This window comes from Rhipicephalus sanguineus, chromosome 6 (assembly GCF_013339695.2).
Source record: "Rhipicephalus sanguineus isolate Rsan-2018 chromosome 6, BIME_Rsan_1.4, whole genome shotgun sequence".
NCBI lineage: Eukaryota > Metazoa > Arthropoda > Arachnida > Ixodida > Ixodidae > Rhipicephalus > Rhipicephalus sanguineus.
In genome coordinates, this window is record NC_051181.1 from 69,216,397 (window position 1) to 69,242,052 (window position 25,656).

Here is a 25,656-nt window from a genome sequence, read left to right on the forward strand (position 1 = left end):
AATGAAATATATCTCAGTGACCCACGGTTTGCAGATGGTGTTGCGATATTCAGCGATGATAGTGACGAATGGAAAAAACATCACAGTAGTAAAGTAAGACATTCGAAAAATAACGCTGAAATGGATAGGCTCATTGGAAAAGATAACGCCGAATAGCCTTGCCAAAGAACAAAGGCTCACAATTGGCAACCAGTCTTTTGAATCTTAGCAAGGGTATGTGTGGGACTACAAACAGGAAAGTCTCGTTATTAAGAGGAAACTGGGCAAGCAATAAGGATGTGACGTGCGCATAAGGTCGACATTACCAATCCCTAATTATTACCATATTTACGAAACGGCGCCACGAGGTACACGAAACACAAGAGCAGATTGATGCTTGTGTTTTGTGTGCTCCTTCGTGTTTTTGTCTTACTTCGTGGCGCCGTTTCGTAAATGTGAATCCTTACTAACTAGCCCATATGTCAGTCTTACTAAACCATAACTGGTAACCTACCGCTGTCACGAAAGCGGAAATGGTACAACCACTGTAAACAGCCAGTGCAGTAAACGCTCGTCAAGTCGAACGCGAAGGGGACTATAAAATTGCTCGAATTAGGCACAGTTCGAATTAGCGGGCAGGCTCTACAATGAACGGGCATCGCACCACACTGCGCGTGCAGAACCGAAAGAAGCCACCTCTGGACTCGTTGCTGCGGACTAGGCGCTACTACACGTTTGTGGCAGGTGATAACAAAAATTAAGTTCATGGAGCACTAACAGCGAACAGAATTTATTGGTCAGTCGGTGATACGTTAGAAATAAGCACCGATATGCATTTATGTGGGAAGTGAGCCTTAATGGGAAATATCTAACGCCATTTCTGCCCCTCAACACGTTTATTTACGTGCCAGAGTTAACGCAATCCAAATTAAAAGCAATCTACAATTTGCATTTGCTTGCGTTTCTTCAGTCCCGACTCCATGAGCGTTGTGTGCCACGCAAATCCGCAAATGGGCAGCGTCCGTATTCTCATCTGCTGGGAAATGCTGCTGTTTCGTTGGTTTTCATATCTAGTAAATAGGGTTTCGTTTGGTTGTGCAACACATTGTGATCACTTTGGGCTGACTTTTCCGAGGAGCAATGGAAACCAGGGGCTCGCAGTTTGAATGAACCACTGTGTATATCGACACGTTCGAATTACTGGGAGTTTTTCACAATAGAAATACGCAGGGCTGTGCCGGGACCGGGGCGTCAGTTCGAATGAACTGTAAGCTCGAATGAACCGAGTTCGCAAGAAATCAAAATTGCCCCAACATTTTTTCTTTACTATAAATTATCTTTTTCGCATATTCCTTTCATTTTATTTTTCACAAAGTCTACTGCCGCACGCTTCGTGTCCGATCCCCCGTAGTATGTTGAGCTATTCCCCTAAGAAACCAACCAACCAATTAACGAGATTTTACTGTACTAGCACATGGGGCAGAATCTTGGAGAATATCAAACAAACGTGAGACGAAGTTATGAACCACGCAGCCGATAGATGAATGGAAAACGATAGACGTAACGATCGTAGTAAGAAAAAGAGCAGAATATATTACATAGAAAGCCGGGGTAGACAACATAATCGTTGACATCAACAGAACTTGGTGGACGTGGGCAGGTCACGCAATGCGTAGGGAAGAAAAGTGGTGTTCAGTTATAGCACCTAAGTCTGCACTACTAGTGTCGACTGAGATACTCTAACTGAGCACTACATTGTATGCTCGAATGGCGCAACAACTGCGCCAATCGTGCCAATTTAATACAATTCTTTATTTTTGAGCCAAGATAAGCCAAAATCATAAAATTTGTTGAAATTGTGCCGTGCTGCGCCAAAATGCATGGCCAGCCTAAAAATATTCTCAGTTGCGCTCATTTTAGCAAGAAAAGCAGGCCGCCTCGGCCGCCTTCAGTTTGGGCATCGTAATCCACTCAAATCCAGAAGCGCAGGCCCTAACCCTGGCCCCCCGTGAATGGAAAGAAAAAGAGGACAGCGGTTGTGAAATTTCCTGGCCTTGTGCTATCGCGCGCCGAACGCTTTTTAAGCCACTTTCGCCGCGGTACAACTGGGTCTTGCAGAAATGTGTACTAAGATTTAGAAATGGCTATTAGTAGTAGCTGTCACCGGACACATGACATTTTGTTTCTTAAGTACTCATGCGTGCACGCGCCGTGTGATTACGAGTCCAAGTAGGATCGCAGACGTCTGGAAAAGTTACTGGTAGTTATTCAGAGCTGAGTATGCCGTTTCTGCATCCTTGAGAAACAACAAACAAAAACATGTACCAGTTTGTTTTTCTTTGCAGTATTTGTCGAGTTGACAGGCGATGTAAATGGTAATATGGACTTTATCACTGTTTGCACCGAGGTGTGGTTAAACACACTGATTTTTATGAATAGCCGTGTTCATATGCAGTGTGCACAGGTCTGGCGACGAATTATTTGAAAATATTTTCGTTTTCCTTTCTAAAAGAAAGCCGCCTTTTAGGGGCGAGGCTCCTTATGCCGTGGGTCTGTCCATCCTCCGTTTGTTTGTAGCGTTGTAGTAGCCACCTCTAGCTCGTGAGAAGCGCGCGCTCTGGTATGCAGCAGAAAAAGGAGACGACGTTGAGGAGTGAGACTCTCGTGCGTGTTCGCCTGTGTGGCATTCTTTCTGCTTTACTGCGCGCGTTCTGGTATGCAGTAGAAGAAGAAGGCGATGTTGACGAGTGACACTCTCGTGCGTGTTCGCCTGCGTGGCGTTCTTTCTTTCTTTCTTTTTTTCGAAAGTCTGCCCTTAGGCATAATTATAGATTCAGAAATACACATACAAATTTGCTTCGTGTATGAAGTCCAGTAACGAGCGGTGGTGAGGTCCACTAATCCAGCGGTCAAGGTCGGGTGGTCGGCCAGGCCTGAGGCCTGTTGCACGTAGGTGACGACGACGGCTTAATTGTAGACCCGTGCATGTCCACAATAAGCGTGTGATAGTTACATCGCTGATTGGGGCGTTGCAAAATGGACACGATGTACCATACGGGTCGCGGTACCTTTGCGCCCAAAGGGTGGTCACGGATGGGGTAAGCGCAACCCCAACACGAAGCCTCCGCAACGTAACCTCCTCTCGGCGGGTTAAACCACCAGGGAGGTCTGACACACACGGAGGTATAAGAGCTCGTGTGGTATGTCGGAGGCTTTCTTTTTCCCGTGCCATCTGTCCTTGAGCGTCCTCAGGAAAATGCGGTAGTGGGTGCGGTGTGACTTGTGGGTGGGTTCTTTACTACGTCTCGTGTTTTCAACGACACCCGAAAACAACATTTCAGAAGTTACGCGCCATGAGGCTCCCTCTTGGCACGGAGTCGCTCGGAGTCGCCAGATGGAAGACAAGGCTGCGGAACGGAGGCCACGGAAGGTGGTGGCAGCTCGCACTCGCAGACAGAATCCTGAGGTGAGAGCCCGCGAGGCCGAAGCCGCACGTCGACGCCGCAAAGCAGATTCCGCCGTTCGAGCCCGCGAAGCCGAAGCTGCGCGACAAGCTGCACGGCTGCGGCGAGAAGACCCCGCCGTTCGAGCCCGCGAGGCCGAAGCTGTACGGCTCTGCGCGAATCGGATCTTCAAAATGTGAAGGACCGAAGCGGCGAGAAAGCGCGCGTACCGGCAGGCAGAGCCCGAGGCTGTGCGAGCACGTGAAGTGGCTGCAAAACGCATCAGGCGGGCTCTGCCCGAAGGCGCCGACGCGCGCTTCCAGCGGGACTTCCTTGATAACAGTTTCGGCCATAGTTGCGGTGTGTGCAACAGATTGCGGTTCTCAAACAATCTAGTCACAATATCTTCCATCAAGAGGGACCACGCTCGCGCCAATGCCATCGCCGTGCTGCAGCGCAAGTTCGTTTCGCCCCATTCATCATCATTCACCACGTGGATATGCTGTGATTTTCTTATATAAACCGCTCCAAATTTGGGGCTTCATGCTCCGAAAGCAACGTTTTGCTACTCCAAAAATTGCTCCACATCCTATATTGGCTTTTGCATCCCTGATACTAAGAGATGGAAGGCGCAGCCGACGACGGACACGTGTTAGGTGGAGTGAGGAAACTAATAAGTGCTCCGGCGCAAAATGAAATCAGCTCGCACAATATACGGTAGATTTGAGATCATTAGGAGAGTCCTTCATCATGCGATTGACGTAGAATAGGCCGAGGATCATGGTGAACTTCATCATCGTAAAGAAACTGTAGCGCACAACGATAGCCTATGTGATGCCACTACCATAAATTCCGATATGCCAAAAGGCATCATTTTAGGCCATTTGTTATTTTTAGTTTAACTAAATGATACATTGACACTATGTGACTGGTGAACTTCATGACCTATGTTCATTAAACCAGTATGCTCTTACTAGCAAAAACAACACAAAAACCTATAAACCTCTAAAGAAAATTGCAGTTGCAGTACATATGTCAGTGGTCGCACAGTATTTTGCATAAATGTTAATAGAAACAAAACTACAGCCACTGTATTTCAAGCAAAGAACCTTCTTGTAAAGGACATAATAATTAGGTATGGGGAGGAAACCATTGAAAGCGTATGTGGCATTAAATGCATCTGATTAATCTTCTCGGAATCGCTTAATTGGGATACGCAGTTAAGAACATCCGCTCAACAATGAACAATGCGACTGGTGCGCTATGTTGTTATAGATAAATACTACCATTAAGAAATAAGATATTGTCACGGGCGAAATAAGACAGACAGCCAGGTGTTGACGTCTTCCCCAGAACCAGACCAGCAACAACAACGTTCTCTTCTTCTTCCACTCGCGTGTACGTGCCACAGCGGATGGCTCATACATGATGGCATGTGGCATTACTCCCTCTCTCACAAAAGCATCGTCTCGATGCTGGTTATGCGCACTAAAAAAGGAGGAAAGAAAAACAAAACGTCACTGTACAAACGAAACAACTGTGCCCGTAAGGCAAAATGAACATGCTGCAGTCACTGAAGAAGTAAATAGAGAAAGTGGGACACAATAATAACAAGCAGAAAAGCAACAAAAAGAAAGAAGCTAAGTGGCCATTGTAGTCAAAGTCACTCGACGTTCGATTGACGACGCGAGAAATATGGCTTGAGCCTTGAAACATGAACCACATCAGTTTGTGGAAGCCGACGGGAACGTCTTGGGGTGCCTTCTGGGAGAACCTCGTACGTTACGTCGCTGAGTCGGCGTAGAACCTTGTAGGGGCCGAAGTAGCGCCGCAGTAACTTCTCTGACCGGCCGCGCTGTCGGATGGGGGTCCACACTTCATCGCCTGGTTTGAAGGTAACATCTCGGTGCCGGAGATTGTAGCGGCGTGCGTCTGCAGTTTGGCGACTCTCAATACGGCATCGGGCGAGTTGACGGGCCTCCTCGGCGCGTTGAGCGAACGTGGCAGCATCCGTGTTAAACAGTCCCTGGTTGTCGAGGAGGAGCATTGCGTCGAGCATTGTGGTGACCTCTCGACCATGCACTAAGCGGAATGGGGTGAAACCTGTACTTTCTTGCACCGCAGTGTTGTAAGCAAAAGTTACGTAAGGGAGGATATCATCCCAGTTCTTGTGGTCAATGGCCACATACATTGACAGCATGTCTGCAATGGTCTTGTTCAGCCGTTCAGTGAGTCCGTTTGTTTGAGGGTGATAAGCCGTGGTTTTGCGATGTTCTGTGCCACTGAGCCTAAAGACTTCCTGTAGCATCTCTGCGGTGAAAGCTGCTCCACGATCAGTAATTATGACAGCTGGCGCTCCGTGACGGAGGACGATATTGTTGACGAAAAAGTGGGCGATGTCAGCTGCGGTAGCTTTGGGCAGGGCCTTTGTTTCGCAGTATCGTGTTAAATAATCGGTGGCGACCACAATCCACCGATTTCCAGACGCAGACGTGGGGAATGATCCGAGCAAGTCCATGCCAACCTTATGAAATGGTGCTTTCGGTGTGGCGATTGTTGTAACAGTCCCGCTGGTCGGACAGGTGGAGTCTTACGACGTTGGCAGTCGCGACATGTGCGAACGTAATGCTTGACAGTCTTCGTGAGACGTGGCCAGTAATAGGAGCGACGAATTCGTTGCAATGTGCGCGTGTAGCCAAAGTGTCCGGCCGATGGTTCGTCGTGGCAAGCATGTAAAATATCGTCACGAAGCGAGGTCGGCGCAACTAGCAGGTAAGTAGCTTGCGTATGGTCGAAGTTCTTCTTATAAAGGACTCCATCCCGGAAACAAAAGGAGGCTAGCGAGCGTGCGAAATTTCGAGGAAGACTAGATGTGCGCCCTTCCAGATAGTCAATTAGTGGGCTGAGTTCCAAGTCGTCGCGCTGTTGTTGAGCCAAGTCGGTTGCTGATACAGAGGAAAGGAAAGTGTCGTCCTCATCAAGGTCTGCGTTGGCACTTCCGACTGGTGCACGTGAGAGACAGTCAGCGTCGGTGTGTTTGCGTCCTGACTTGTGAATGATGGTAACGTCAAATTCTTGCAGCCGAAGGCTCCACCGTGCCAGACGACCTGAAGGGTCTTTGAGATTGGCGAGCCAGCATAGAGAATGGTGGTCGCTAACTACTCTGAATGGGCGTCCGTACAAGTATGGTCGAAACTTTGTTATAGCCCAAACAACAGCTAAGCATTCTTTTTCTGTTGCAGAGTAGTTTTTCTCTGCTGATGATAATGTTCGGCTGGCATAGGCAATCACACGCTCTAGGCCATTTTGCCATTGAACTAATACAGCTCCAAGCCCGACGTTGCTGGCATCGGTGTGTAGCTCTGTGGCAGCGGTCTCGTCAAAGTGACCGAGTACAGGGGGAGCCTGGAGATGGCTTCGCAGGGTATCGAAGGCATGTCGCTGTTCCTGACCCCAAACAAACGGTACGCCTTCTTTCGTAAGGTGGTTGAGGGGTTCAGCGATTTTGGAAAAACCTTTGACAAAGCGTCGGTAGTAAGCGCACAGCCCCAGGAATCGGCGTAGATCGCGCTTGTTTGTTGGCACGGGAAATGCGGCGACGGCGCTTGTTTTCTCAGGGTCTGGGCGGATACCAGCGTGACTCACGACGTGACCAAGAAACTTGAGTTCTTCGTAGGCAAAATGACATTTCTCAGGTTTGAGAGACAGTCCGGCTGTTCGAATCGCCTCAAGAACTGTCTGGAGGCGCTGGATGTGCTGTTCAAAGGTGTCAGAGAAGACCACCACGTCGTCTAGGTAGACAAGACATGATTGCCATTTGAGCCCAGAAAGAACCGTGTCCATCATTCTTTGAAAAGTAGCTGGCGCTGAGCATAAGCCGAAAGGAAGGACTTTGAACTCGTAGAGACCGTCAGGAGTAATAAAAGCGGTCTTTTCGCGGTCACGCTCGTCAACTGCAATTTGCCAGTAGCCGCTGCGTAGATCCATGGAAGAAAAGTATCGAGCGTTCCGTATGCGGTCCAAGGAGTCATCTATTCGGGGTAAAGGATAAACGTCCTTCTTCGTGATCTTGTTCAACTTTCGATAATCAACGCAAAAGCGCAGGGCACCATCTTTTTTCTTCACCAACACAACAGGGGAAGCCCAGGGACTAGTCGACGGCTGGATGACGTCGTCCTTGAGCATCTGCTGGACTTGCTGACGTATGGCGTCTTGTTCTTTTTGCGACACCCTGTAGGCGTGTTGTCGAACAGGTCTCTCGGTAGGCTCGGTGATGATACGATGCTTGGCAAGCGGCGTCTATTTCACCTTCGATGTTGTAGCGAAGCAATCTCGAAATGAATCGAGTATACCCAAAAGACGCGCCCGTTGTGCGGAAGGTAGATCCTGGTTTACGTCGAGAGTGCTCGCGAATGGCATGCCGGAGTGGTCGCACGACGAAAGGGCAGCTAATGTTGAGGGACCCGAGACGTCGGCAATGTCTTCAAGGTATGCGATCGCAGTGCGCCTTGTAAGATGGCGATACTCCTCGCTGAAGTTCGTGACTAGTAGGCGAGCCTGTCTATTTGTGGGTTGAACAAGACCTCGGGCGACGCAGATTTGTTGTGTAAGAAGGAGAGACAAATTTCCCTCCGCGATTACAGTGTCGGGGACGTCCTGCTCACATTCAACGCTGACAAAGAGGCTGCTACGAGGAGGCAGAGTCACAGATTCGGCGGACACGCGTAGGGCTGTCTTCGAGAAGGGGGTGTTGTCAGCCTCAGCTTCAGGATGAAAGGGGTCCTCGAACGACACTAGCAGCTCACGTAGATTAATGACTGCGCCGTATTCACGAAGAAAGTCCAGTCCCAGAATGAGCGGACGGGAGCACACAGGTAATACGAGGAAGGAGCCCGTGAACGTCGATGCACGTATCCGAATACGTGCTGTGCACATTCCAGTCGGCTTCACCAGATGGCCACCTGCCGTGCGCAACGGGGGTCCTTGCCATGCGGTCGTAACTTTCCTCAGTTTAGATGCCAGGGCGCCGCTCATAACTGAATAATCGGCGCCAGTGTCGACGAGGGCAGTGACAGCATGATTATCGACGAATACGGTGATGTCGGCAGAAACAGTTTTGCTACTCTCGGAAAATAACGAAAAATCTGAACGGTCATCATCGGGTCGTTGCGTCGAGGGAGGCTCTTTGGCAGTTCGTTGGGAAGCGACTTCACCCCCAGAAGCCGCGGTTCCTAGTTTCCCCTGTGGGGACTCGGTGACCGGCTTCTGAAAGGAGCGTAGGACGACAAAGGCAAACTAGGTGACATGGAGCGGCGAGGCGACGGTGATCGTGATTGGCGGCGTTGAACAGTGGGATGAATTTGCTGGCCTGTAAGGTACGCTTCGATTTCACGGGGGCGCTCACCGTAGCGTGGGCACCGAGCATCAGGGTGGAAGCCGCGTAGACCGAGTTGGCGGTACTGACAAGTACGATACACGTGGCCCGCCTCGCCACAGTGGTAACATAGCGGACGGTTATCCGACGTGCGCCACACGCTTGCCTTGGTAGCGTTCTGTCTTGAGCCGGACGGCTGATACGTGGGTGCGCTCGGGAACCTTGACGCAGGGGGCGAAGTCGAAGAGGCATCCTGGAATAGATGACTAGGCGGGTCCATGGTCCCCAAAGTAGGACCAGTAGCATGTGGTGCAGGAGATCGTAGGGCCGCCGCATAAGTCAGGACAGGGACCTCAGGTCTTGGTGGTGCGAGTGGTGCGACCGCCTGTCTGATTTCATTTCTGATGACGTCCAAGAATGCTGGCGCGGTTGGTTGAGGTCCCACTGCTTGGAGTTGGCGGAGCTCGTCCCGCACGACACTTCTTATGAAGTCTGCGAGGGCCTGCCTCTCGCTGTCAGACCCGATAGAGCATGCCGTGGCCGTTATGTCGTGGCGTTCGTACTGTGACGACCGCTGCTGGAGAGTACGTTCCATCGTGGTCGCCTCACTGATGAACTCAGCCACGGTCCTTGGTGGATTGCGTACTAGCCCGGCGAAGAGCTGTTCTTTAACCCCACGCATCAAATGCCGCACCTTCTTTTCCTCGGACATCGCAGGGTCGGCCCGCCTGAAGAGTCGAAGCATGTCCTCGACAAACATCGAAACTCTCTCGTTTGGTCGCTGGTTCCTAGACGAGATGGCTTGTTCCGCTCTCTCCTTCCTTTCAGCGTTGCGGTACGCGTCGCGGAGCTGGCGGCTAAACTCTTGCCACGTCGCAAAGGAACCCTCGTGGTTCTCGTACCATGTTTTGGCAGAGTCTTCTAATGCGAAGTAAACCCTCCGCAGCTTGCGGCCTTCATCCCATTCATTGATGCTGGCAACTCGATCAAAGTGGTCGAGCCAGTCATCAACATCCTCAAAAATGTCTCCGTGGAAAGACCGTGGTGTCTGCGGTGCATGAAAAACATGCGGGAGCGGAGAAGAATAGGCGTCGTTGGTTTGACTCGCCTGGCTTATAGTCGAGGTTGTCATCTTGTCAAGTCTTGACAAGGGACCGAATTCGGGGGGTAGTCCTAGCATGCGGCGGCTGCTTCTTGTTGTGGGAGCTGTGGCTCTCTCCAAGTTGCTAGGAGTCACGGCTGGAAATTGGGAGCCAAGGTGCATGTACCCAGCACCTCCACCAGTGTCACGGGCGAAATAAGACAGACAGCCAGGTGTTGACGTCTTCCCCAGAACCAGACCAGCAACAACAACGTTCTCTTCTTCTCCACTCGCGTGTACGTGCCACAGCGGATGGCTCATACATGAAGGCATGTGGCAATATTATTCGAAAAGTTGTTCTGAACTACGACCCTTAACGACGGTCACGCGGTCAGTGGCGCAAGTACGAATAATGTTATGTGTATTACTGTTCTCGCTCAGAAATACGCGACTAGGCTGGTTGCTAAGACACAAAGGCATGCACTGTACATACAGAAAAATGTTATTACGACGTTAGCATTATTAAAAAGTGGAATATTTATGTCTTGAAGTTATTATTACGTATAAGAATGCTGCAGCAACAGCCACATACATGTGGACACTGTTGAACATTTAGTTTCTTGCGCACATGAACAATACACAGGCTTGCTCAAAAGTTCCAAGGGCGCATCCTCATAGGAATACGTTGGATAACGGCCTGGGAACTTCTCACCACCCCGGTATGTCGTTGCACATCTTGGCCGGTACCGCTTTGTCCATCTGTGTACTGATCTCTATCATGCGAGCATAAACTTTCATGTGATCTTCACACATTTCAATGTAATAAGGTCTCTTTGCAAGAAATATTAAAATAATTTAATTCAAAATTTGGCCCTCCTGCATTAAACTTTCCGATACAAGCACAGCGTTTTACATAACGCTACTCTTGAAGTTTTCAAGCATCAGCAAGAATACTGAAATTTCTTCATTTGAATTTTACGGTATTTTATTTAAGGCTTGCAATGCTACTCGACTGCCTTATAGCTCGTGATTTGGTATATGTATTCTGTATGTATTTTTGCTCTCGTCTTAAGACACGAACTTCTGCGTGCGCTTACTTAGTCAAATATGTTCCTTGTCGCATTGTTGCCATGCCGTAAGCGCGTTTTCAAACTGCTGCGTGATTCCTGTTCTTTTGCATACACGCTCTATTGTGTTCATAAAGAGGGGAATAAAGAGTTCATTTATTGTAAATTTACTGAGTTTGGTATAATAATCATTGCTTGGGTTTAAAAAAATTATATGATTATCAGAGGCGCCGTAGAGGAGGGCACCGCAAATTTCGACCCTCTGGGATTTTCTGACGCGCACCTAAAGCTAGGTACTCGGACATCTAGCACTTTGCCCTTATTGAAACGCGGCCGCCCGGGTTGGGTTTCGGTCCCGAGACCTTCGGGTCAGCAGTGAAGCACCATTACCACTAGACCACCGTGGCGGGTTTCTGAAGTGCCATTTGAATAAACAGTGCTTTTGGAAACACATAACAGGGGAAAAGAACGATGACGGGCGCCGACTTCTAACACTGGATTCATTTTGCGTTTAAATATATATATATATATATATATATATATATATATATAGTCACGTGGTCGTGACGTCAACGAAGACAGCAGTCGGCGTTTGCAGGATGAAACTGTTTATTTGGCCGAACTTGTGGCCGGAAAATGAGAACTAGAACTACAGCAATACGCGCTGTACAATGATAGCGGCGAACAGGGCGTCGTCCGTCGGTCAACTGACAAGCGGTCAAGCGCGTCGGCTTTTATACAGGCGCGATGGAACTTTCCAGCAATATCGCTGGTGGCGGCGTTATCTCTCAAGAAAGCTGGAACATTCGCGTGCGGCGCGCAATCTTAACAAAATGATCTACGAAAATCGTGAAGCTTCTCAAACACTGCTTCGGGGCCAGCGTCGAGCGTTGATAACCGTCCTTGCTGGTCAAACTCGAACACATCAAAATAAAAGAAGAAGCGGGCGTGGCATTGCCCCCCTCTGAAAAAGCATCGTCCCAATGCTTGCAACATGGAAAGGAAAAAAACAAGTGCATACACAAATAAATTACGATAACAAAGGAAAAAGTAGAGTCCCCAGGTTCGCTAACGCGCAAAAAACGGCTTAAGGCGCACGACATGGACGACTTCAGGTCGTGCGCGGCGTCGCTGGGGGTTCGTAATTCCGTCCGGGACGACCTCGTAGTCAAGAGCGCCGTGACGTCGAAGCACCTTGTATGGCCCGAAGTATCGCCGAAGAAGTTTTTCACTGAGCCCACGTCGGCGTATCGGCGTCCAGACCCACACACGGTCACCGCCTTGGTACTCCATGTGGCGTCGTCGAAGATTATAGTGACGGCTGTCGACCCTCTGCTGGTTCTTGATGCGCAGGCGTGCGAGCTGTCGAGCTTCTTCGGCGCGTTGCAAATAGGCGGCAACGTCGAGGTCGTCTTCGTCGGTGGCGGTGGTAGTATTGCGTCGAGCGTCGTTGCCGGGCTCCTTCCGTAGACCAGCGTGTACGGCGTCATTTGCGTCGTTTCTTGCATGGCCGTGTTGTATGCGAAGGTCACATACGGAAGGATGGCATCCCACGTCTTGTGTTCGACGTCGACATACATGGCCAGCATGTCGGCGATGGTCTTGTTTAGCCGCTCGGTGAGGCCATTGGTCTGTGGGTGGTACGCTGTGGTCCGGCGGTGCCTTGTTTGGCTGTATCTCAGTATTGCCTGAGTTAGGTCAGCCGTAAACGCCGTACCTCTGTCGGTGATGAGGACCTCTGGGGCGCCATGACGCAGGAGGATGTTCTCAACGAAGAACTTCGCTACCTCGGCGGCACTGCCTCTGGGTAGGGCCCTTGTCTCGGCGTAGCGGGTGAGGTAGTCGGTAGCTACGACGATCCATTTGTTTCCGGTATTGGACGTCGGGAACGGCCCCAGTAAGTCCATCCCAGTTTGCTGGAACGGCCGTCGAGGTGGTTCGATAGGCTGCAGTAGTCCGGCTGGCCTAGTCGGCGGTGTCTTGCGTCGCTGACAGTCCCGACAGGTCTTGACGTAGCGAGTTACGTCGGCGACAAGGCGCGGCCAGTAGTACTTTTCCTGTATTGTTGCGAGCGTCCGAGAAACACCCAGGTGTCCAGACGTCGGGTCGTCAGGCAGAGCCTGGAGGACCTCTGGTCGCAATGTCGAGGGCACTACCAGAAGGGAATCGGCTCGAAGCGACGAGAAGTTCTTCTTAAGGAGAACACCGTTGCGCAAGAAAAACGACGTCAGTCCTCGCGTGATTAACTTGGGAACGACGGTGGTCCTGCCCTCGAGGTATTCCACAAGGCCTCTGAGTTCGGGGTCCGCTCGCTGTCGTTCGGCGAAGTCTCCGGCACTTATGGTTCCCAAGAAGCAGCCATCCTCCATGTCGTCTTGCGGCGGTGGGTCGACGGGGGCGCGGGACAGGCAGTCAGCGTCGGAGTGTTTTCTTCCGGACTTGTAAACGACGGTTATGTCAAATTCTTGAAGTCGTAGGCTCCACCGTGCGAGGCGACCTGAAGGGTCCTTCAAGTTAGCTACCCAACACAAGGCGTGGTGGTCGCTCACAACTTTGAAGGGCCGGCCGTAGAGGTAGGGGCGAAACTTCGATGTAGCCCAGACGATGGCCAGGCACTCCTTTTCTGTTGTGGAGTAGTTGATTTCTGCCTTTGATAGCGAGCGGCTAGCATAACTGATGACCCTTTCGAATCCGTCGGTCTTTTGCACAAAGACGGCGCCGAGTCCTACGCTGCTTGCGTCGGTGTGGATTTCCGTATCGGCGTATTCGTCGAAATGCGCAAGTATGGGAGGCGTCTGCAGGCGTCGTTTCAGTTCTTGAAATGCTTGAACTTGCGACGTTTCCCACCTGAATTCGACGTCGGCCTTCGTGAGTTGCGTCAGTGGCTCGGCGATCCGTGAAAATTCCTTGACGAAACGTCTGTAATAGGCGCACAAGCCGAGAAAACGGCGTACGGCCTTCTTGTCGGTGGGCGTCGGGATGTCAGCGATGGCAGCTGTTTTCCGCGGGTCCGGGCGAACACCATCCTTGCTGATCACGTGACCCAAGAACAAGAGCTCCTCGTATGCGAAGCGGCACTTTTCAGGCTTCAAGGTGAGTCCGGAGGTCTTGATTGCTTGTAGTACAGTGTCAAGGCGCCGGAGGTGTTCGTCGAAGCTTGAGGCAAACACAATGACGTCGTCCAAGTACACAAGGCAAGTCTGCCACTTCAATCCAGCCAGCACGGTGTCCATAACGCGCTGGAACGTCGCAGGTGCTGAGCAAAGACCAAAGGGCATAACCTTGAACTCGAAGAGGCCGTCTGGTGTTATAAAGGCAGCCTTCTCTCGGTCTCTCTCGGTCTCTCTCGTCGACTTCGATTTGCCAATAGCCGGTCTTGAGGTCCATCGACGAAAAGTACCTCGCGTTGTAAAGTCGATCCAGGGTGTCGTCTATCCGTGGGAGAGGGTAGACGTCCTTCTTCGTGATTTTGTTCAGGCGGCGATAATCGACGCAGAAGCGTAGGGTTCCGTCTTTCTTCTTCACTAACACCGCGGGTGACGCCCATGGACTCTTCGACGGCTGGATGATGTCGTCGCGTAGCATTTCGTCGACTTGTTTCTTTATGGATTCGCGTTCTCGCGTTGAAACTCTGTGCGGGCTCTGCCGGAGTGGCATGGCATTTTCCTCTGTTATGATGCGATGTTTTGCGACTGGGGTCTGGCGGATTCGTGACGATGACGAAAAGCAGTCCCTGTATTTCAAGAGCAGGGTTTTGAGCTGTGCTTGTTTATGCTTCGGAAGGCTAGGATTAACGTCGAAAACTGGTTGAGAAGCTTGGTTCGTCGGTGCTGGCTCGGAAGAATCGGCGATGGCGAAAGCCATCGACGTAGCCGTGATTTCTTCGATGTAGGCGACTGTCGTGCCTTTGTTTACGTGCTTATACTCGTTGCTAAAATTTGTGAGCATCACTGTTGCTTTGCCTCCCCGCAACTCTGCTATTCCTCTTGCGACGCAAATCTCGCGGTTAATCAACTGGTGCTGGTCGCCTTCAATGACGCCTTCCAGGTCTGCTACTTTCTGAGAGCCGACGGAAATGATGACGCTGGAGCGAGGGGGAATGGTGACTTGGTCTTCCAGCACATTCAAGGCATGCTTCCCTGGCGGCGCGTACCGCGGTAATGCTTTTTCTGTAGATAGTGTTATCGACTTCGATCTGAGGTCGATGACTGCACCATGAAGGCTTAAGAAGTCCATACCAATGATGACATCTCGGGAGCAATGCTGAAGGACTACGAAGCTTGCGGGATAAATCCGGTTGTTGATGGAGACCCTCGCTGTGCAGATTCCTGCCGGCGTTACTAGGTGACCTCCCGCTGTGCGGATTTCGGGGCCTTCCCAGGCGGTCTTGACTTTCTTCAGCTTCGTCGCGAACGGTCCACTGATGACAGAATAGTCGGCTCCAGTATCGACGAGAGCGGTGACGTTGTGGCCGTCGATGAGAACGTCGAGGTCGCTAGTTCGTCGTCTTGCGTTGCGGTTGGGTCTCGGCGTCGGGTCACGGCTGCGTCGGTTTGTTCTGCTGCTTCCATGTTGCGTCGTCGGGTCTTCTTTGGTCCGCAAGATCTCGTCGTCAGGGGTCTGTCTGGTTCGCGTCGTGTTCTGAAGGTTTCGTCGCGACGTCGTCGTCGTCGGCGGAGGATCTTCGGTAGTTCGTCGTACAGCAACCGCTCCTCCATCGGTTGCTGCCCTTAGTTTTCCGGATGCGGGCTAGGTGACCGGCCCCGGGTTGGGCCAGTGTATGGTCGGCGTTGGGGAGAGGGCCAGGTAGTCGGCGATGTCACGTGGTCGTTCCCCTTGCTGTGGACGTGGCGCATCGACGGCGAACCCACGCAATCCCATTTGTCGATAATGGCAGCGGCGGTAGGTGTGGCCGGCTTCTCCGCAGTGGTAGCAGAGTGGACGATGGTCGGGGGCGCGCCAAACGTCGGTCTTCCTCGGTGTGTATCGCTGACCAGCTGGCGGGCGGTATGACGTCGGTGGTGGCGGCGGTGGTGCCTGGCGGCGGAACTGCTGGGGCGGCGCGACGTCTTGACGTGGGCGAGGAGGGGGGGCGTTGCGTCGGGCTGCAGCAGCATAGCTCATTGCTTGAAGCTGCGGCGGTGCCGGCTGAGGAACACCCAGTGACTCTTTGATTTCCTCGCGGACAATGTCTGCGATCGAGTCCACTTGAGGCTGCGGCGAAGGTAACAGCTTGCGCAACTCCTCCCGCACGATCGCTCGGATGGTTTCGCGCAAGTCGTCGGTGGCTAGTGAGTGCACTTCGGAATATGTTGCAGACAGCGTCGAGCGGTTGTACTGTTTCGTCCGCATGTCCAGTGTCTTCTCAATAGTCGTAGCCTCGGTGACGAATTCGGCGACCGTCGTGGGCGGGTTGCGGACAAGTCCCGCGAAAAGTTCTTGTTTGACACCCCGCATGAGCAGGCGAACTTTTTTGTCTTCCGCCATCGCAGCGTCGGCCTGACGAAAAAGTCGAGTCATCTCTTCCGTGAAGATGGTGACGTTTTCGTTTGGCAGCTGCACCCGGGTCTCCAGCAAAGAAGCGGCTCTTTCCCTGCGGACGACGCTTGTGAACGTGTGCAGGAATGCGCTGCGGAAAAGATCCCAGGTCTGCATTGAGGACTCCCGATTCTCAAACCAGGTTCTGGCCGCGTCTTCGAGGTAAAAGTACACGTGACGCAGCTTGTCTTCATTGGTCCAGTTGTTAAAGGCGGCGACACGGTCGTATGTTTCAAGCCAGGTCTCCGGGTCTTCAAACGACGACCCGCGGAAGGTTGGCGGCTCCTTGGGATGCCGAAGAAGGATCGGCGCAGGCTGCACGGGGTCGGTCATCGTCGCTGCGGTGGATCTTGGGATCTGCGACTGTCTGTCTTTTTCGGGAAGGAGCCGGTGCTCTGGCGGCAGTCCCTTCTGCCTGCGGCTTGTTCGACGATCCGGGTTCTCCTTGCCGTCGTCCTCGTCGCGGCTTGGGCTTGGGTCAGCGCTTCGCGGGGGCGTCCGGATCATGGAAGAAGCAGCACCTCCACCAGATGTCACGTGGTCGTGACGTCAACGAAGACAGCAGTCGGCGTTTGCAGGATGAAACTGTTTATTTGGCCGAACTTGTGGCCGGAAAATGAGAACTAGAACTACAGCAATACACGCTGTACAATGATAGCGGCGAACAGGGCGTCGTCCGTCGATCAACTGACAAGCGGTCAAGCGCGTCGGCTTTTATACAGGCGCGATGGAACTTTCCAGCAATATCGCTGATGGCGGCGTTACCTCTCGAGAAAGCTGAACATTCGCGTGCGGCGCGCAATCTTAACAAAATGATCTACGAAAATCGTGAAGCTTCTCGAACACTGCTTCGGGGCCAGCGTCGAGCGTTGATAACCGTCCTTGCTGGTCAAACTCGAACACATCAAAATAAAAGAAAAAGCGGGCGTGGCAATATATATATATATATATATATATATATATATATATATATATATATATATATATATATATATATATATATATATATATATATATATATATATTGTACTGAATATGAATGACAGACGCTCCGCTGTTACGGAAGACGACGACGACGATCGGTGGCCGTGGTTGTCGCTCGCGCACGCGCTCGCCAGTAGCCAGACCTGCCTGATAAAGAGCCTTTCGCAAAGCAACGTCTGACCTTTTCTTGACGTACAACACCCGTATTTCAAGTTGCGCTACTTGTGTCTCAATGACCTGGCGTAGACGTGGGTCTAATGATGTTACTGGCTCAGGTGTTCGGGTGACAAGGGAAAGTTGACGCGCAACTTCCTCGCGGATGAACTGCTTTATATGCGGCAGTAAAACGGCATGGTCAGCGGCGACGTCGTTGACAAGGGCGGAAACCTCAGCTGTATCTTCGGCTGCACGGCGCGTCGAGACGCGCTGCTTTCGCAACTCGTCATATGACTGACAGAGCTGGACCACGTCGGCGACAGTCTGAGGATTCCGAGCGACGAGCATCTGGAACGTATCGTCGTCCACTCCTTTCATGATGTGTTTGATTTTGTCGATTTCGGCGAGAGATGGGTCGACGCGCTTGCAAAGAGACAAGACATCCTCGATGTAGCTTGTAAAGGTCTCGTCCCTGCGCTGGACTCGACTACGTAGACGCTGTTCCGCGCGAAGCCGGCGCACGGCGGGACGACCGAAGACCGCCGCGATGGTTGTCTTAAACGTCGACCAGTTGGTGATTTCACCCTCATGGTTTTTAAACCAGAGGCTGGCCACATCAGCGAGGTAAAAGCGCACGTTGGTGAGCTTGTCGCAGTCGTCCCATTTGTTGGAAGCGCTTACTATTTCATACTCGACGATCCAATCCTCCACGTCGTGCTCGTCGTTTCCGCGAAAGACGGGTGGGTCGCGTTGCCGAGGCACACCCGTACAGAAGACTGTCGTGGTTGCGGCAGCTTGCGAAGGGCCAGGAGCAGTCATGGTGAAAGGCGATGGTAGCGTCCGATTGCGAAGTTCCAGGTTGACGGGAACCCCAGCACCTCCACCACTTGAAATAGGGGTGTTGTACGTCAAGAAAAGGTCAGACGTTGCTTTGCGAAAGGCTCTTTATCAGGCAGGTCTGGCTACTGGCGAGCGCGTGCGCGAGCGACAACCACGGCCACCGATCGTCGTCGTCGTCTTCCGTAACAGCGGAGCGTCTGTCATTCATATTCAGTACAATATATATATATATATATATATATATATATATATATATATATATATATATATATATATATATATATATAATGGACGAGAGAATGAAGAGAGGGGAAAACACCTAATCACATGGGTGTGACGATGATAACACCGCAAGATGCTTCTGATTATTGACTCAGATATCGGCATTCCTTGTGTGCTACGGTGAGCGCAGGGGTATTGACACAATCCGCGCCTTTGCACGTCATCGTCAACGTTTCATATATTTCACGTGCCAGGCTGTCCTTGTATGTGCGCAAAAACTTGGTTTTTTTTAGCAACGGAGAGCACCCACAGTCTGCGCACTGAATAGCTAAATTGCTACCGAGTTTATTCTTTACGTTGTTCGCGTCCACTCGTAGGCGGTCACTGAGAGGTCGTCCAGACTGGCCGATGTACGATGCGTTGCACGTTGTGGGGTCTTCGTATACCATCTCATTTTTGAACTGCACATACCAAGGAGCTCGCCTTAACACTTTCTCAAGTCATCTGCAGTACGTTAGTCAAGTTCCCATGCGGGCATCAGGGGTGTGTGGGGGGGCGGTGATAAGTTGCCTCCCTATCATTGACAAGCAATGTGCGCGAGAGGTAAAGTTGACGGTGACAACTCTTTAGGCATTGCAGTCATTGCGAGCATTTCACTATTCAGGCACGGTGTTTGAGGATGTGTACGTTTTGCGACTCGCGTGTACGATGGATGGTGGTAAATGCGAGCAGTGCAGCTAAGTCAGACGAGCATCTCACGAAGACTCATCCCACGCTTTAAAATGTTTGGGTCAGATATGAGTGTTCATATCATCCACATTATCAGATAATTTTATGTCCACTGCCAGGCGAACGTTTGACCAATGATCTCCGTTTTATTTTATCTTGTGGTTGGCGATTCCAGATTATCCCTGCGAGCTTCCCTAATTTATTGCGGCGTGTCCCAGCTCTTGCTAGCCGTTCCGTTGCTCCAACTGACCATCGCTTGTCTGTGCTACACATTATTTGGCCGGATCATGCACATTTCTTTCATTTAATGACAGCTAGAACATCAACTACCCTCACAAAAGTACTCTCGTTCGATCTCGTAATCTTGCGCCTATAGTTTCTGTCACACTGCACGCAGTGTATTTTTAACTTCTTTTTCATGTTTCCTTGTTATCGTTAGAGCTTCAGCCTCGTTTGTGAGAACTGCCACTACGCAATGATTGTGGACATTTCGCATTAAGGACGCCGGCAGACTGCATGTTGTTTGGGAGTGATTGCCGTGTTCATAACAAATCAAATCTGACTGCCTGCATTATATAAATGTATTACGTACTGATCTCCGGTAAGCGTTGTACGAGAGACTGGAGGTGAATATGTGAATGGTACCTGCTTGCTTCTAAATCAGGAGGCTGCATGCAGACGACTGGCGCAGACACACACACACACAAAAGCATACAATATATATATATATATATATATATATATATATATATATATATATATATATATATATATATATATATATATATATACATATATATATATTGTCACGTGGTCGTGACGTCGACGAAGACAGCAGTCAGCACGTCCGAGATGAAACTTTATTTGGCCGAACTTGTGGCCGGGAAACTGAAGGTCAATCTACAGCAATACACTGATAGCGTCGAACAGAGCGTCGACCGTCGATCAACTGACAAGCGGTCAAGCGCGTCGGCTTTTATACAAGCGCTATGGAACTTTCCAGCAATATCATTGGTGGCGGCGTTATCTCTCGACAAAGCTGGAACATTCGCGTGCGGCGCGCAATCTTAACAAAACGATCTACTAAAATCGTGAAGCTTCTCGAACACTGCTTCGCGGCCAGCGTCGAGCGTTGATACCCGTCCTTGCTGGACACACTCGAACACATCAAAATAAAAGAAGAAGCGGGCATGGCATTGCCCCCCTCTGAAAAAGCATCGTCCCGATGCTTGCAACAGAACATGGAAAGGGAAAAAAACAAGCGCATACACAACTAAATTACAATAACACAGGAAAAAGTAGAGTCCCCATGTTCGCTAACGCGCAAAAAACGGTTTAAGGCGCACGACATGGAGGAATTCAGATCGTGTGCGGCGTCACTGGCTGTTCCTCAGCCGGCACCGCCGCAGCTACAAGCAATGAGCTATGCTGCTGCAGCCCCACGCAACGCCCCCCCCCCCTCCTCGCCCACGTCAAGACGCCGCGCCTGCCCATCAGTTCCGCCGCCAGGCACCACCGCCGCCACCACCGACGTCATACCGCCCGCCAGCCGGTCACGCCGAGGAAGACCGACGTCTGGCGCGCCCCCGACCATCGTCCACTCTGCTATCACTGCGGAGAAGCCGGCCACACCTACCGCCGCTGCCATTATCGACAGATCGGACTGCGTGGGTTCGCCGTCGACGCGCCGCGTCCACAGCAGGGTGAACGACCACGTGACATCGCCGACTATCTGGCAGGAACGCAGTGGACCCCTCGAGTACCTTCCCGATCGCCGTCGCCAGGCCGCTACGCCTCTCCCCAACGCCGACCATACACTGGCCCAACCCGGGGCCGGTCACCTAGCCCGCATCCGGAAAACTAAGGGCAGCAACCGATGGAGGTGCGGTTGCTGTACGACGAAATACCGAAGACCCTCCGCCGCCGCCGCCGCCGCCACGACGAAGGCTTCAGGACACGACGCGAACCCCTGACGACGAAACCTCGAGGACCGAAGTAGACCTCACGACGCAACGTGGAAGCAGCGGAACAAACCGACGTAGCCGTGATCCGACGCCACGACCTAACTGCAATTCAAGACGACGAACTAGCGACCTCGACGTCCTTATCGACGGCCACAGCGTCACAGCTCTCGTCGACACCGGAGCCGACTATTCTGTCACCAGTGGACGGTTTGCCGCGAAGCTGAAGAAAGGTAAGACAGCCTGGGACGGCCCAGAAATCCGGACAGCTGGAGGTCACCTCGTAACGCCGGAGGGAATCTGCACAGCGAGACTCACCATTAACAACCGGATTTATCCTGCGAACTTCGTAATCCTGCCGCGTTGCTCGAGAGATGTCATCCTTGGTATGGACTTCTTAGGCCTTCATGGTGCAATCATCGACCTGAGGTCTAAGTCAATAACACTGTCCACGGAAAAGGCACTACCGCCGCACACTCCGCCAAGAAAGCACGCCTTGAATGTGCTTGAAGACCAGGTCGCCATTCCCCCTCGCTCCAGCGTCATTATTTCCGTCGACACTCAGAAATCAGCAGACCTGGAAGGCGTTGTTGAAGCCGACCAGCACCACTTGATTAACCGCAAGATTTGCGTCGCAAGAGGAGTAGCAGAGCTGCGGGCAGGGAAAGCAACAGTTATGCTCACGAATTTCAGCAACGAGTACAAGCACGTGAGCAAAGGCACGACGGTCGCCTACATCGAAATCGTCGAAGCCAGCAATGCTTTCGGCCTCACCGATTCTCCCGAGCCTACTCCGACGAATAAATCGCTGCAACCAGCTTTCGACATCAATCCCAGCCTTCAGAAGCACAATCAAGAACAGCTCGAAACCCTGCTCTTGCAATACAAGGACTGCTTTTCGTCGTCGTCAAGAATTCGACAGACTCCCGTGGCAAAACATCGCATCATAACAGAGGAAAGCGCCAGACCACTCCGTCAGATCCCGTACAGAGTTTCGATGCGAGAACGCGAGGCCGTGGAGAAACAGGTCGACGAAATGCTACGCGACGACACCATCCAGTCGGCGAAGAGTCCGTGGGCATCCCTGGTGGTGCTAGTGAACAAGAAGCGGGCGTGGATATATATATATATATATATATATATATATATATATATATATATATATATATATATATATACATATATATATATATATATATATATATATATATATATATATATATATATATATATATATATAATACCGAGCATGTCAATCACAAGTGTCGTGCAGAAACCGTGTATTTAATCGGGAGTGCCTGACAGAAGGCAGTGCGTCCTGATGTTATTGCACGGAAATGAACAGGTGGGCGAGTTGGCTTCGGTGTATAATTATGGTAAGGCAGCGGTAGGCAACGAATGCACAAGGAACGGACATATATTCTCCTCGTTCCTAGTCTATTCGTTCTCCAGCGTTTTGAATGTGAGCGACAGGTTCGATGCCATGGCGACGGATCGCTTGTGGTAACGTTTTCTGCTGCAGGTGTAAAGGCGTGTGGAAAAGTTCCTAGACCACTGCCCCATGTAATCCTATAGCAGCGAGTCTGGGAACATTTGACAACACCTGCACATCGTCGGCAAAAATTTAGGTTTGTATAAGCTGAAGCTAAGGCGTCGCATACAGATAAAAAAATGCGATAGCCCACATACAAGAAATTGAGGAAATTAAAAAGAAGTGGTTGATAGATATGATGTGCTCTGCTCAAAGCGCCTTTGTTCCAAAAACATTCATGCACCGAGAATTTACGCGCATACAAGGTGTTGTGCAGGACACTTTCATTATATACGGGAGATTTTGACTCCTTGTCACTAAGTTGTCGAAACTACCAAATAAATATCGGTGTTAAACGTTCGTTTCTGACTGCACCTAGAATATATACATTTTTATGTAGGCGAAAAATCTTGAAATCTTGAGGAGATAAAATGCATGACTAAAGGTTAGAATGTACAAGCCGGTAATTCATATCAGTGCGTCACACTGAGTGCGAGCTTGAAAGAAAATGCAAATCTCCATGCAATTACTTCATTTGACTTGCAGGTACCCCTGGCGGAGAAGATGTCGATGTAGGCATAACTACTGAGGGATACAAGAAAACCGGCTGGTGCTCTGCAGACATCCTTCTCGAGGAGAAATGGCTCTGATGTTTCAAAGAATGCCTTTCTGACAGTTAAAACTAGAAAACATAAAGCATCAATTTGTCTTATGCATTCGAAGTCCCAAGGAGCACGAATGACGAAATGCTTTGTATAAAAATATCATAAATGCGAAGCATTTCTTAGCGAACTTCTGCGACTTTGAGCGTATCTATCTATCTATCTATCTATCTATCTATCTATCTATCTATCTATCTATCTATCTATCTATCTATCTATCTATCTATCTATCTATCTATCTATCTATCTATCTATCTATCTATCTATCTATCTATCTGGTAAGGTGGGAATAAAAGAAAAGTAGAAAGAAAAGGGAAAGAAGTGAGAGATAGTCGACAAGCAAGAACGACGAAGTGAGAAGAAGAGAGGAAAGATGGGGAGCCGGTCACAGGAGTTCACAGACAGGTCCACGATTCAGCCAGGGGCGCGATGCACGTCGGTGACGAGGCGGCGAAGGCCCCGCCGATGAGAGGCGCACGGCATGGCGGTCGAAGTAGCCGTCACAGAGCGTCGACGGCGAGGGGAACGAGCGCGTCCTGAACGGGCGAGCGGGGCATCGCGGCCGACACGCCCGTCTCTCGTGAAATCATCCGAGCAACTCCTCGATAGCACGCCGGCGAACGAAGGCGTTCGCCGGAAGTGTGGTCTGGTCGTCCCGTTTGCTCAGCAGGTCGCGTAGCCGCCTATGTCAAAAAAAGGAAAGAAAGAGTAGGCAAAGTACTGAAACGCCCTGCGTCTCGAGTGGCGTCGATCTTGCGGGCCGTTTCCTCCTTTGAGTCAAGGTGAGTGGACACGAAGAAAAGGAGCTCCTACAGGGTCAGCGCTGGTTTGGTCATAAAGAAGCAGGGTGCGGCAAATTGTGCTGCATAAGCGACAAAAGGGCGCGCAAGCGCCCACGACAACGTAGGGAGGTGAACACAGACGGAGTGGGTAAGAGCTGCTGCGCCTGTGCTGGGCTTCTTCGCACTCAAAAGGCGGGGTCTTTCCCCCGAATGCAGAGATGTTACTTGGCTCGTGCCTTCGACTTGACTTGAGCAAGTCGGCCCGAAGCAAGCAGCGGACTTGAAAACGCCCAAGTCGGCCTTCGCGTTTCATAGACGCGCAGGCTGTCCTGCTTGGTCAAGTCAAGAACGAGCTTCAATGCAGAAACACGTTGCTCGCCTGGTACCGAGGTTAATAATGAAGTTGTTGGCGTAAGGCACGTGTTAGAGCAAGAAAAGTTCCTACATTTAAAAAGAACTATCAGATCAAAGTGCTACAAGCATATTTTTGTCATTTTACTGCTAACGAGCGGCACGTGGTTCCCGCCGCCGCAGCGATGCGCAGTGTTGCTTGTGTAAAGCGTCCGTTGCCCGCTGGTTTCAGTGGCCGCCCAAGCGCGGCGCGTTATCTCCAAGCTAGCTTTAGTCTGCGCGCTAATAGGATTTCCCATAAAGATGCGAAACACGGCATGGTTTGCGTTGTGTTCTTTCTTCGTGTTTTTTTTTTTTCTTATCGAACGCGGAGTGTATATGCGCTGCCCTGGCTCGCAAGTTTTAAGCCAGGTATCGCGAATTTTCAAGGTACTACCAGAGTCATTCAATTCTCTTTATGGTCACGAAAATGTGCCGTCACGCTATTGGCGAGCTTCATACGCTGCTCGAAAATGCCGCAACGCGCCGCCGCTGCGCCACAGAGGCGATCGTCTGCGCCGTCCGCGTATTGAAATACTCGCGCAGTGCGAGACAAGCTGCTGGATATCATATGTTCAAGTTTGAGGAAACGCTGTCGCAGGACTAGGATGCCTAACAGATGTTGCGTGCCGAGGTGCCGTTCCGGCTACAAGGGAAGCAAAACGGTGTCGGTGTTTTGTTTGCCGTTAGACAAGCAGCAGCGCGAGAAATGGAAGCGGGCCATACCGCTGCAAGAAAGCGGTGATAATTAACTTTGAGTCGAAGTATACACGTGTGTGTGCGAACCATTTTAACGCCTCGGACATTATCACTGCGTATGATTTTAACATCAACGGCGACTCCGTGTCGCAGAAACGCGACAAACCAACGCTGAAGGCTGACACCGTTCCAAGGATTTTTGAGGACTTCCTTCGTAT

The 25,656-nt window shown here is 50.9% G+C and overlaps 1 protein-coding gene across 3 annotated transcripts in view; it reads left to right on the forward strand.

Moving 5' to 3' along the window:
* The window catches only part of LOC119395873 (glutamate receptor ionotropic, kainate 2), a 204,913-nt gene extending 181,239 nt beyond the window's left edge, over positions 1 to 23,674 (forward strand). For all 3 annotated transcript variants that reach the window (XM_037662879.2, XM_049416801.1, XM_037662878.2), the window contains exon 16: positions 23,452 to 23,674. The gene's annotated coding sequence lies outside the window, so the exon portion shown is untranslated. The remainder of the gene's footprint in view (positions 1 to 23,451) is intronic.
* The last annotated feature ends 1,982 nt before the right edge of the window (positions 23,675 to 25,656 follow it).